Raw genomic sequence first — 13,158 nt, 5'->3', positions numbered from 1 at the left:
AGCTCTGCTCCCTGGCCTGATAGGTCAGAACACAGGTAGGCGGGGAAGACAGAACAGAATGCTGGGAGGAAGAAGGCAGTGAGACAGTCGTCATGAAGCCAGCCACCAGGTCAGACATGCTGAATCTTTCCTGGTAAGCCACCACCTTGTGGTGCTACACAGATTCTTAGAAATGGGTTAAGCAAGATGTGAGAGTTAGCCAATAAGAGGCTAGAGATAATGGCCAAGCAGTGTTTAAATGAATACAGTTTCTGTGTAATTATTCTGGGGCAAAGCTAGCCATGTGGGAGCCGGGCAGGATGAAAACCAGGCCTGCCCGCAGCTCCTTCTACAAGGAAATTAACTAATAAAGCCGTAAAGCCTAAAGCCACACTGTGGCCTCAGCATGCATTTCTAGTGACCTTCTTCCACAGCTGCACAATGCACAGTGTGAGCTCTGTTGCTTTAATCAAGGCCAGGGAGTTTCTGGGTTCCTGCATGGTACAGTCTGGTGAACTCACACCCTGAGCACCCTCAAAGCTGACCCTTTGCTCCCTGAATTCCTCCAGTGTATTAGCTTCCTGTCACTGTAACAAAGTACCCTAGACAGGTAACTTACAACGAAGAAAGGGGAGCTGGAGAGATGGTTCAGCACGTAAGGCCATGTACTGTCCTGGCAGGGGAGCAGGGTTCAGTTCCCAGCACCCATGCTGGGCAGCTCACACCACCTGTAACTCCGGATCCAAGGGATCCTTTGTCCTCTGCTGGCTTCTTTGGGCATCTTCACTCATACATGTATGTATGTATGTATGTATGTATGTATGTATGTGTGTGTATATATATATTATATATATTTGTGTGTATTTATGTATGTATGTATGTATTCCCTCCCACATATACATAATTTCAACATAGATATAAATGTTCAGAGAAAAGAAGCTTTCTATTTTATGTGTATGGGTGTTTACCTCCATGCATGCCTGGTGCCCCATAGAGGCCATAAGAGGGCATTAGATATTCTGGAACAGATCTTTGTAAGCCCATCTGTGGGTGCTGGTGATGGAACCCAGGTCCCCTGGAAGAGCAGCTAGCGCTTTTAACCACCAGGCCATCTCTGCAGCCCCTAAAATTTTTTAAAGGAAAAAGAGGTTATTTTGTCTCAAGATTTTAAAGAGGTAGAGTCATGTCTGGGAGGACCTATTGCTTTCAGGTCTCTGGGGGTAGGGGAGTTAGATATGGTGAGGAAGTGCATATGGCAGAGAGAACTGCGACCTCATGACCAGGAAGAAAAAGAAGAAAGATGAGACTTCCATTCTACAGTCCCCTTCAAGAAAATGTCCTCCAATGAGCCAACACCCTACACCCCTTCAAGAAATTGTTCTCAGTGTGTCAGTGCCTTCTACCAGGACTCACCTTTCTTTATTGCCTTCAGTACTAGGGGTGGAGCCTAGGCTTTCTATATGCTATGACCTAAGTACGCTACCACTGGGCTATAGCACCCGATCTACAGGCCCCACCTTTTAAAGCTCTCACTACCACCTTTAACGCATGGTCTTCAGAGGTCATTCAAAATCCAAGATGGAGCCGGTGGTGGTGGTGGCACATGCCTTTAATCCCAGCACTCGGGAGGCAGAGGCAGGCGGATCTCTGTGAGTTCGAGGCCAGCCTGGTCTACGAGAGCTAGTTCCAGGACAGGCTCCAAAGCTACAGAGAAACCCTGTCTCTAAAAATAAAAACAAAACAAACAAAACAAAAAAACCAAGATGGAGCACCTACCTTTTCCCAATTTTTTCCCAATCACATTTCAGAGTAGATTTACTCATAGATAGCCCAGTCTTTACTTCAGGCCATGCAAACTCGGTCCTTGTCTTTTCTTATTCTGGATCTGCAAGTTCCCTTTCATCCTATTCTTCAGAGAAGGCCTGGGCCTGGGGATGCTCTCAGACATAAGCCTTTCTCAGGCAGATGTCTGTGGGGCTGAGCCACAGAGCACAGGCTCAATAGGAACCTGTCCCAGCCCTCTGGGAAGTCCCTTCGACACCCCTAAGTCTCAGAATCTTTGCTATTGTAAGAATTCCAGGTCCCCTGGCCTCATGAGAACATCAAGGGATGTAAGTTCTAGAATGCAGGGCCCTCAGCTCAGGTGGGAGAGGGCCTAGACCTGGGTGCTCAGGCTACACACAGGCCCGGGTCTGTGCTCCACCCACTGCGACTGTGGGTTCGGCAAGCATCTCAACATGGGCCTGGAGCTGTATATGGACTTGCTATCAGCACCTTGCCGCGCCGTCTACATCTTTGCCAAGAAGAATGGCATCTCCTTTGACTTCCAATTTGTGGATCTCCTAAAAGGTCAGTCCTCAGTGCTGCCAGGAAGCCTGGTCCTGAGGTGCTCCCAGAGTGCCTGGTGAGAGTGTTTATGAGGGTCAAAGATCAGCAAGGGAACCAGAGGTGAAAGAGATGCCAAGGTGCTTATGCCATGTCCCTATCTAGCCTAACCTTCGCCAGCCACCATGAATGGCAGTCTCCCTGTTGGGGTGAACAGGATCTTTGGGGGCCAGGGAGGAGGGCTGCTAGGCCAGTCTCAGACTCCAAGCCAGAGCTTTGGCCATCACCTCTAGAGGTCTCACATCTTGTTATCTGTAGCACCCACCAACCAGGCTAATGCAGGGCACATCCATAACCATGGGACAGTGCATATGATACTCAGTCTGTGCCCACCCTCCCCAGTCTGTGCCTACCCTCCCCCAGTCTGTGCCTACCCTCCCCCAGTCTGTGCCTACCCTCCCCCAGTCTGTGCCCATGCTCCCTCAGTCTGTGCCCACCCTCCTCCAGCCTGTACCCATCCTCTCCCAGTCTGTGCCCACCCTCCCTCAGTCTGTGCCCACCCTCCCTCAGTCTGTACCCACCTCCCCCAGTCTGTGCCACCCTCCCCCAGCCTGTACCCATCCTCTCCCAGTCTGTGCCCACCCTCCCTCAGTCTGTACCCACCCTCCCCCAGTCTGTGCCCACCCTCCCACAGCCTGTACCCATCCTCTCCCAGTCTGTGCCCACACTCCCCCAGTCTGTGCCCACCCTCCCCCAGTCTGTGCCTACCCTTCCTCAGTCTGTGCCCACCCTCCCCCAGTCTGTGCCTACCCTTCCTCAGTCTGTGCCCATCCTTCCCCAGTCTGTGTCCATCCTCCCCCAGTCTGTGCCCACCCTCCCCCAGTCTGTGCCCATCCTCTCCCAGCGTTCAAACCTGCTCTGGGATTAGGACTGTGGTTCAGTGATAAAGCACTTGCTTAGCATGCCACAAACAAGACCCTTGGTTTGATGCTCAGATTGTGCATGTGGAGGAGATAAATGACAGGAACATGAAAAACAAATGCATTCAAGGTTGCACAGACCCTCATCCCCCGTGGGGATCAGTGGATCAAGATCCAAGACCGAGAAGAGGTAGCTTCTAGACTGTGCAGTAGACGCAGGAGCTGCTGAAATGGATGAGCTATGGTGGACTCCCAATGGGTTTCCTCTTGCAAACAGGAAGGTCAGGAGGGGTTAGTAGTCCCGCTTGCTGTGGAGTTCTCTGTAGACATCAAGGGACCTTGGGTGTGTTTGCAGGGTTCTGCAAGCTTTATGATTCAGCTGCCCAATCCCTTCAAAGGGGAAACAAGAGTGAGCGAGCGGTGATGAGACCAAAGGCCACACTTAGGTCCCTAGGGCTGAGGTTGTTTTACAGGTTGTGGTTTTAGGCCTTGGGTTGGTGGAGGAGGGTCATCTGTCTATGTGTTACTCTCATTGGTTAATAAAGAAACTGCCTTGGCCCTTTAATAGGACAGAAAATTAGGTAGGCGGAGTAGACAGAACAGAATTCTGGGAGAAAGAAAGCAGAGTCAGGCAGATGCCTCAGGTAGTCGCCATGCCTCTCCTCTCCGAGACAGACACAGGTTAAGATCTCTCCTAGTAAGACACCACCTCGTGGTGCTACACACTTTAATAGAAATGGGTTAAGCAAGATGTAAGAGTTAGCCAGTAAGAGGCTAGAGCTAATGGGCCAAGCAGTGTTTAAATGAATACAGTTTCCGTGTAATTATTCCAAGGCTAAGCTGGAGCCTTGCAGGAGCTGGGCGGGATGAAAAGCAGGCCCGCCGCTCCCATCACTACATTGGGTGAAGGCTGAACTTTTAGTTTTTGGGAGCCAAAGGAATTGTTTGATCCATGGCAAAGAGGCTCACAAGGGGAGGAGGGATCTTTCCTAACCTTGGCCTCGGCAATATCTCTGCTTTCCCCATGATCTAGGGCAAGGTATGGGGTTCTTGAGGCCTCCGTTTCCCCCTTTTGTCTCCTAGAAAGCCCAAGTTCTCTTTCCCCTGGGTCCCAAAAGCCCCAGACCCTCCCTGCCCCTCAGGTCACCATCACAGCAAGGACTACATCGAATCAACCCCCTGAGGAAGGTCCCCGGCCTCAGAGATGGAAAGTTCGTCTTATGTGAAAGGTAAGATCCGACCTCTGCTCCTCCCTGGGAGATTCAGTGGGAACAGATCTGCCTGCCAGCATTTATAATTTGTTTGTTTATTTATTTCCTGAGACAGGCAAGATTGAATTTACACTTGACTGGCCTAGAACTCACTATGTAGACAAGGCTGACCTTAATCCTCAAAGAGAGCCATCCTGTCTCTATATCCAAAGTTCTTGGGATTTCAGGCACGCCCTCACACATCCATCTCCTGGCTTCTGGGGTTATCCACTTTTGCCCTCATCGACACCTCCCTCTGTTTGTCTTCCTTCCACACGCCTCCTTCCACAACGCCCCATCACTTTACCCATGATTGCTTAGAAATATCCCCACTAAGGGGCTGGAGAGATGGCTCGGTGCCGGTCAGAGCATTGCCTGCTCTTCCAAAGGTCCTGAGTTCAATTCCCGGAATCCACATGGTGGCTCACAACCCCCCCCCCTCTCGTAAATGACGGTCTGGTGCCCTCTTCTGGTCTGAAGACATACACATAGACAGAATATTGTATACATAATAAATAAAAAAAAGAAATATCCCCACTAAGAAATGAAAACTCTAACACATGCATCGCCCAATACCATTATGACAATGGGTGAAATTACCAAGCCTTCCAAGATTTCATCCTTAGCCAGTCTATTCAAGTCCCACATTTACATTACGTGAGTATTCTTCCTATATGTGTGTATGTGCACTGAGTTCATGTTTGGTGGCCTGGGAGGTCAGATAGAGCTCATCAAATCTCCTGGAACAAGAGTTATGGATGGTTGCGAGCCACCATGTAGGGGCTAGGAACCAGACCAGGGTCTCTAGGAGAGCAGCAAGTGCTTCTTGACCACTGAGCCTCCTCAGCAGTCCCTCTCAAGTCCTGCTTAGTCAGTTTGGGGTTGCTGTGACTGAACTGAGCAGTGTGGGAGATTCTTAAGAGCAGAAGGTTGACTTCCGCTCGTGGTTCTAAAGTTTGTAAACCCAGAAGAGTGGAACTGGTACCTGACTTAGCATCTGCCTTCCCTTTGGGTCCTAGTAACAGAGAGATTACAACACAGTGAGCAAGCAAGTGAGCTGGGGAGGGAGAGCATCTGTGTGTGCTTACAGAACTCAACCACTGTGTCAAACCTGGTCACTTATTAATCGTTTTAACCATGGCATGAATCAATCTGCCCTTGCAATCCCATCACCCTGAGCTGTCCCACTTTCTAAATTCCCCTGGTGGGAATGCAATGTTGTTCTGAGCTTTAGTGGGAATTGGAAACCATTTCAACTCCGGTTGTTTGATTTCAGCTTGTTTTGTTTCTGATTGGCCTCTTTGTGCGTTCTTCCGTCTGTGGCATTTCCTACATACACTAACTGTCCCATTAGCAAGCCTGGGTCATCCCTTTTTGCAAAGCTCTGGTCTAACCTCTGCCCTGTATCCTTTGGTCCCCACTACCCCATCCCACATCCGTCCCCACGAGACCAATACCTCTTGATGGGTTATTGTGTGAGCCACCATCTTGGCTTGCCTGAGACTTATTCTACCTCTTCTAACTAGAGGGATATATCCTCTCATCCCCCAAAATCTTAAAGATTAAGTCTTGGGACTGGAGGGGAGGCTTCACAGCTAAGAGCACTAGCCATTCTCCAGAGGACCCAGGCTCCCAGCTCTCATGGAGTGTTTTATACTCTGTAACTCTAGTTTCGGGGGATCAAACTTCTTCAGCCCGTGAGGGCACCAGACACACAAGAGGTTCACAGACATACACACAGGCAAAACACTCATACACAAAAACTAAATTAGGCAGAAAATAATTGTGTCTCTGGCAGTACTCTTCCCACTACGGCAATTGTCACATTAGCCACGTATTTCGTTCAGCAGTTCCCAGATGTCCCCATTCTCTCTGGAATCTCAGCATTCTTTGCCCCCTCTCTTTCTCTCCGAGATAGGGTTTCTCTGTGTAGTCCTGAAACTTACTCTGTAGACTAGGCTGGCCTCGAAGTTACAGAGATCTGCCTGCCTCTGCCTTCCAAGCACTGGTATTAAAGGTGTGCACCACCATTGCCTGGCGATTTGTGTGGGAGGGGGCATTACCCTTTCTTATGCCATTCATCAACTCCTGAGCACCCTTCAGGTCTTCCCCCGTGTCTTGCTGACTATTGGTCTGACATAACAGCTTGGGGTAGACTTCCCAGAGGAACCTTTTGGATTCCTCCTTCTGCAGGAATTTAGCACCTAGGGCCTGCTGATGTGGGAGAGTTTCTGTTTGAGTTGATTTCATTGGCTAATAAAGAAACTGCCTGGCCCATTTGATAGACCGCCCCTTAGGTGGGTGGAGTAGACAGAACAGGAAGAGGAAGTGAGGTAGAAGGATCAGTAAGATGCCACACCTCTCCTAAGTTAGGCAGACCACCGTGCCTCTCCTAAGAGAGAGAAGCGAGATGCGATGAAGCTCCAGCCCAAGATGGACGTTATGCTAGAAATTAAACACGGTAAGGCACCACTTCATGGTGCTACACAGATTATTAGATATGGGTTAATAAGATGTGAGTAGAGGCTGAAATAATGGCGACAGGCAGTAGTGTTTAAAAGAATACAATCTGTGTGTTGTTATTTTTGGGGCATAAGCTAGCTGGTGGCTGGGAGCCCTGGCGGCGGGAAGCCGGCCCACAGCTAATCACTACCAGCCTGCCGTGGTTGAAGACCATGTTGGGGTGGTGTCGGGGCTTTCAGAAGCGTACAAGCAGTGCCCCGACTCGCCCTTTCTGTAAGTGTGGCCATCCTCTTCTACCTATGCCGCAAGTACAGCGCACCTTCCCTACTGGTACCCGCCAGACATACATATGCGTGCCCGTGTGGACGAGTTCATGGCCTGGCAGCATACAGCCATTCAGCTGCCCATGAACAAGATACTGTGGATCAAGGTGATGCAGCCTGGCCTGGGGCTTGGGAACAGAGGAAACAAACAGTCAGACAGCCTGAAGTCCAGGCCTGGTTTCTGCTGACCAAGCCTCTTTTTCCAGGATCCCACGTCCGCCTCCCTCTCAGATATTGTGGGATGAAATAGTAGAGGACCAAACTTGGCAAAGGCAAAGGGCAACTAGAGAGGGTCAAGAAGGGAACTCATGAGACTTGGTTCTGAGTTAGAGAATAAGTAAACTTAGAAGTGCAAACCAGCACACATATTCCGACCTCTAGTTTCTGCTTGGGTTTTTAGCTCATTTTCCATTGCCTATGATAAAATGCTCCGGGCCAGGTAACTTGTGAAGAAAAGAGGTTTGTTTATTTGTTATTTATTTATTTATTTATTTTGATTTATTTACTATTATATATACAGCATTCTGCTGCATGTTATGCCTGCAGGCCAGAAGAGGGCACCAGATCTCATTACACATAGTTGTGAGCTACCGTGTGGTTGCTGGGAATTGAACTCAGGACCTCTGGAAGAGCAGTCAGTGCTCTTAACTTCTGAGCCATCTCTCCAGCCCAAAAAGAAGTTTAGTTAGCGCGCAGTTTTGGAAGCAGGAAGTCTAAACAGCACGGCATCAGCTCTAAAGAGGGCCCCGGAGCAGAGCTATTACAGTAGAATCAGGTGCTAGCCAGGATCGCCCTGCTAAGACGGGAATCAGAGCCAGCGCAGGGCTTGCCTTTGGATAACAGTACTCTTGAGTATTGGCTGTGGTCCACCTCGATCCTTCTGAAGTCAGGACCCCCAATTTAGACTCCAGGTTTTAAAGATTCCGGCCCCTATCATGTCACTAAGAGGACTGGATTCCCAAACTCATCAACCTTTGGTGAGTGTGACTCACTCAAAGCACGGGGACTTCCAAATCCATCTGAATACATGGCCCTTGGTAACTGCCCCTTGAGAACAGCCCCAAAAGGTGAATTCACATTCTTGGAAATATCCAAGCTCTATCTAACAGACAGGGATACCCATAAGCTGGCAGGGGGAATGGGCTGAATACGGGCCTTTCCATTGTCCACCTTTCCCTCCCTGCCCAGTGCTAATCCCAATGATCACGGGTGAGGAGGGTTCTTGGCTGAGAAGTTGGACGACGGCGGTGGATGAGGTGAAGAAAAACCTACAGCAATTTGAGGAGAAGTTTCTGCAGGACAAGAGTTTATCACTGGAGACCACATCTCCCTGGCTGACTTGGTGTGCCCTGGTGGAGATGATGCAGGTATGGGAGAGGGAAGATGTTTCTGTGACTAGGGACTGAGTCTGGGGATAGGACCAAAAGAGGCGATGTAACCACCCCTGGAGAGTTGCGGGAGCCAGGTCAGGGTGATTGGACCCACCTGGAAGTGGCAGGAAAGAATCAGAGGTTTTGAATCTAGGAGCATCTTGATCATGGAAGTTGACAAGATTCCAGGGCCGGAGAGAAGCCAGAGGGAGAGCCAGGGATGCAGAGAAACCATGGCATACCAGCTACGATCCCAGATCCCTGCTTCTCCCAGCCGGACTCGCCAGGAAGTATATGGAGATTCCTGTTTTCTCTTTCCCAGCGCTCCAGAGGCAGAGCAGCATTAAGACCGCACTCCCAGTCTGGGGGTCTGAGCATTGGAGGCAAACTTGTAGGAGTGCAGGCTTTTTCGTGTGTTTTACATGTATGCTCAGTCCACGCGAGCTAGCTGGTGTATGCAGGCTAGCCAGTTTAGACACTTCCAATTGTCCTTTTTCCTTCCTCCCTTACTTCCCCTTCTTAAGCTAAGAAGCTGGCTATTTAGTCGTAATGACCCTTGAACTTTTGACTACTCTGCTACTACCCTCTCCAGTGTGGGGATTAGAGGTATATCACACAATGCCCCGGTTTGTAGTGTGCTGGATTGCTGAGCCAGTGCTTTGTGCATGGCTACGTAAGTCCTCTGTCTGCTGAGTCAATGCCCAGCCCATTGGGCCAGGGTCTGAGAAGACTTTATAGTTTCCGGCCAGGTACTCAAAGTAGCAACTTTAGTCCTGGCCCAATGTGTGATGTGGAACAGCTCAAGGAAATCATTCTGGCCTGCACCAAGCAGGCTGGCCTCCGACTCGCAGAGGTCGCCTGCCTCTGCTTCCAAGTACAAGGATTAAACAACCCTGGGTGCATATTCATAATGAAGGCAGCTAACCGCTAAGCAGGTTGCCTGCTGAGCCTCTTCTTAATGCTCTTGTCCTGATCAACAGAAGGAGGTCCAACACTGGGGAAGGAAGCAATTAAGTTCCATTCTTTTCTGGAATGAGAAGTGGGAGTTCACCTGGGTCAGGAGTCACCATCTTTGACCAGGACCCTCAAAGCCTGTTTCATGTAGACGGTTATAGTTTTGACACTTGCCAAGAAAGACTCATCACCCCACCCCCCTTTTTAAAAGATTTATTTATTAGCATACAATGTACTGCTGGCGAGGAGGTTGTGAGCCAACCATGTGGTTCCTGGGAATTGAACTCTTACCCTCTGAGCCATCTCTCCAGCCCCAAACTCATCCCCTTTTTTGCAGAGGCAGATACAGAATAACCCCTTGAGGGCCACAGAAGACTGGAGTGCAGCTGGTGCTGATGCTTGATCCACATCTTTCCTTTTGTTTACCCGTAGCCAATGGGGAGTGACTAAATGTCTTCAACAGTGCCAAGCTTGCCGAATGGCGGATGCGGGTGGAGTTAGCCATTGGTTCTGCCCTCTTCTGGGAGGCTCATGACCGGACTGGTGAAGTTACCTAGCTGGGACCTGCTCACGCTGGACCCCATGGTCAAAATCAGGATGAGTGAATTTCTGAAGAAGTATAAGTGACCTCAGAAGCTGTTCATTCTGCAGGGTCCTGGCTGTCTCTGCCTTCTGAGCCTCTTCCCTTAGGGAAGACACTAAGAAACACTCTCTCTTCCTTTACCTAATTAAAAAAAAAAAAACCTGGAACAGTCACCATGGCTGTTATGAGGACAGTAGGTGTGAGCAAAGCGAATGGTATGTAAGGAGGTGATCATCACAAGTCTTCTTGGTTTCTAAAAGAATATAAAAGGCTGGGGGGGATGGATTGGCTCAGAGGGTAAAGTGCTTCTGCCTATCTTAGGTTAGGGTTCTGTTGCCTGTGAAGAGACACCATGACCATAGCACTTCTATAAATGAAAACATTTAATGGGGGGTAGTGGGTTTATATTGCCAGAGGTTTCAATCCATTATCATTGTTGTGTTCTTTCCCGGCTTGTGTTTACCGAGAGTCAGAGGAAGGGACCCGGAACTCGACCACGTGCGTGGAAAAGGTTGTTTATTAGGGAGAGGGGGTGTTCCACAGTGCGGGAAGGGAGAGCAAAGGAAAAAGAGGAAGTGGGTGGTAGGAAGCTTTAAACTTCTAAAAGGGGGGGTTCGCGCAGGCATGGTTGTATGTTGTGGGTGTTCCTGTCCGGCGGGGGTGAAACTGATTTGCGCTTGCGCACAGGGGCCCTTCTGCGCATAGAGGCCTTCTAGGGGGGTGAGTCTTTGCCTGCCGTTTCCCATGAGAATCACAATCATGGTGGGACCAAGAAGTTTGCAGGCTGACATGGTGTTGACTACATCTCGATCAAGAGGCAGCAGGAAGGGAAATCAGCCTGTGACAGGACAGATACTGCGTGACTCCACGTATATCTGAAATAGCCACAATTCTAGAATAGACTGATGGTCTCTGCACCCAAGTAAGGTAATTAGCCTTGAACCTGCAACATTCCAAACCCTCCACGGTATTGAAATTCTAATTCCTCAATCAGTCTCCCCCAAACACAGCTTATTTCTGGGAGTTTCGTGTTTATCTTTGATTTTGATAAAAAGGTGTTTTATATGCAAGTATAGTGTGCGTGCCGTGCGTGTGTGGTGGTGTGTGTGTGTGTGTGTGTTGTGTGGCGCCTTCACGCTCATGTGCCTGTGTAGTCTTGGGTTGGTACTTCTCACAGATGCTCCCACAGAGTACTGCAATGTTCTCTGCTTGCACGTTGGCTATGATATTAGCAAGGAACCCCTTAGATTTCACCTCCCTTTTCCTCCCACGGAATCAATACAGCCACACAGCAAGGTTCCTTTCTCCAATGGTGAGCAGGACAAAACTCAGTCTCTACCCCAGGGGAGTACATTTGCAATTCCATTCTTTAACCTGGTCCCCTTGGTCTCTAGCTCCCTTGGTTGTGGACCCTGCTGGGGAGCCTAGTAGAGTATGCTCCCCCATGACCCCTCCCCACCTCTGATCCTCAGAAGCCTGCCAGTGGGATGAAAATGTGCATTGGATTCCAGATCTCACCTTCATGTACCCACAGGCATAGAACTCAACCTGGGCCTCAGATGTCCCATAAGTAAAGAAATACAGCACCCAAGGTTGCTCAGTCTTGTTTTGTCACCATGAGATTGTTATTCATAAGGAATTTGGTCTTGCTAGGATGGTAGCAGAGTTCTCCTATCCTGGGAGCCACTTCCAAATTACTACACGAGACTTATAGTAATTGTACTAACTAGCTCTTGGCCTTTTAAGTTAACCCATATTTCTTATTTATGCTCTGCTATGTGGCAGTACCTTAATAGCATGGGACATTCATCTCCTGCTTCCTCTGCTACTGGCTGGCGACTCCTCTAACTCTGCCCTTTCTCGTCAATCATTCTCAGTTTGGACTTACCCACCTAATTTTATCCTGTTCTGCTATTGGCCAGTCAGCTTGTTTATTTAAACCAATCATAGGAGACATATATTCACACAGGTACAGGACTATTCCACAACGTTGGCTCTTGACTTCATCTCACCTTCCTAAGATGTTTTCTTGTTTGTCTGAGCATGTGCCATGTGTATGCAGGTATCCACAGAGGCTGGAAGAAGATGTTAATCTCCTGGACCTGGAGTAGTAGTATGTAATTGTGAACTCCCTTAGGGTTGTTTACAGGAGCATGGGTAAGGGTTTGTGAACAGACACATGGGCACTGTCTCAGTCTATGGCTCTATGGCTGTGAAGAGACACCATGACCCACGCAGCTCTTATAAGGAAAACATTTAACTGGGGTTTGCTTACATTTCAGAGGTTTACTCCATTGTCATCAGGCCAGGGAGCATGGCAACACATGTACAGATGTCATTGCTGTATCTGTAGCTGAGAGTTCTACATCCAGATCTGCAGGCAGCAGGAAGAGAGAGACACTGGGCCTATCAAGAGCCTTTTGAAATCCCAAAGCCCACCCCCTGTGATGCATTTCTTCGAACAAGGCCCACATTCCAACAGGGCCACAGCTCGCCTAATCCTGCTCAAGTAGTTGCCACTTTTCTGATGTCTAAGAATTCAAGTATGTGAGCCTATGGGGCCTGTCTTATTCAGATCATCACAATTACCACAAGCTACTTTCCAGTGGTTAAAACCACCTAAGAAACATCTTTCCCATCAACCCTTAATTGCTTATAAATCCTCAGGAGGAGATGGGGTTAAGAATGCCTCCGGATATAACCCAGTCACAGAAGACAATATCACATGTACTTACTCATAAGTGGTTTTTAAACATAAAGCAAAGAAAATCAGCCTACAAATCACAATCCCAGAGAACTAGACAACATGAGGACCTTAAGAGAGATATACATAGATCTAATCTGCCGGGCAGTGGTGGCACACAACCTTTAATCCAGTACAGGAGGCGGAGGCAGAGGCAGGGTGATCTCTGTGAGTTCAAGGCCAGTTGGTTTACAAGAGCTAGTTCCAGGACAGGCACCCCAAAGCTACAGAGGATACCTTGTCTCAAA

General features: G+C 49.0%; 1 pseudogene; it reads left to right on the top strand.

The window, feature by feature from the left end:
• The first annotated feature begins 209 nt into the window (after positions 1–209).
• On the top strand, positions 210–11,190 carry LOC119823007 (annotated as a pseudogene).
• Positions 11,191–13,158: the final 1,968 nt, after the last annotated feature.

The sequence above is a fragment of the Arvicola amphibius genome, chromosome 9, assembly GCF_903992535.2.
Source record: "Arvicola amphibius chromosome 9, mArvAmp1.2, whole genome shotgun sequence".
Lineage (NCBI taxonomy): Eukaryota > Metazoa > Chordata > Mammalia > Rodentia > Cricetidae > Arvicola > Arvicola amphibius.
The sequence above is the reverse complement of the archived record's forward strand: the minus strand, read 5'-3'. Positions and strand labels throughout refer to the sequence as shown.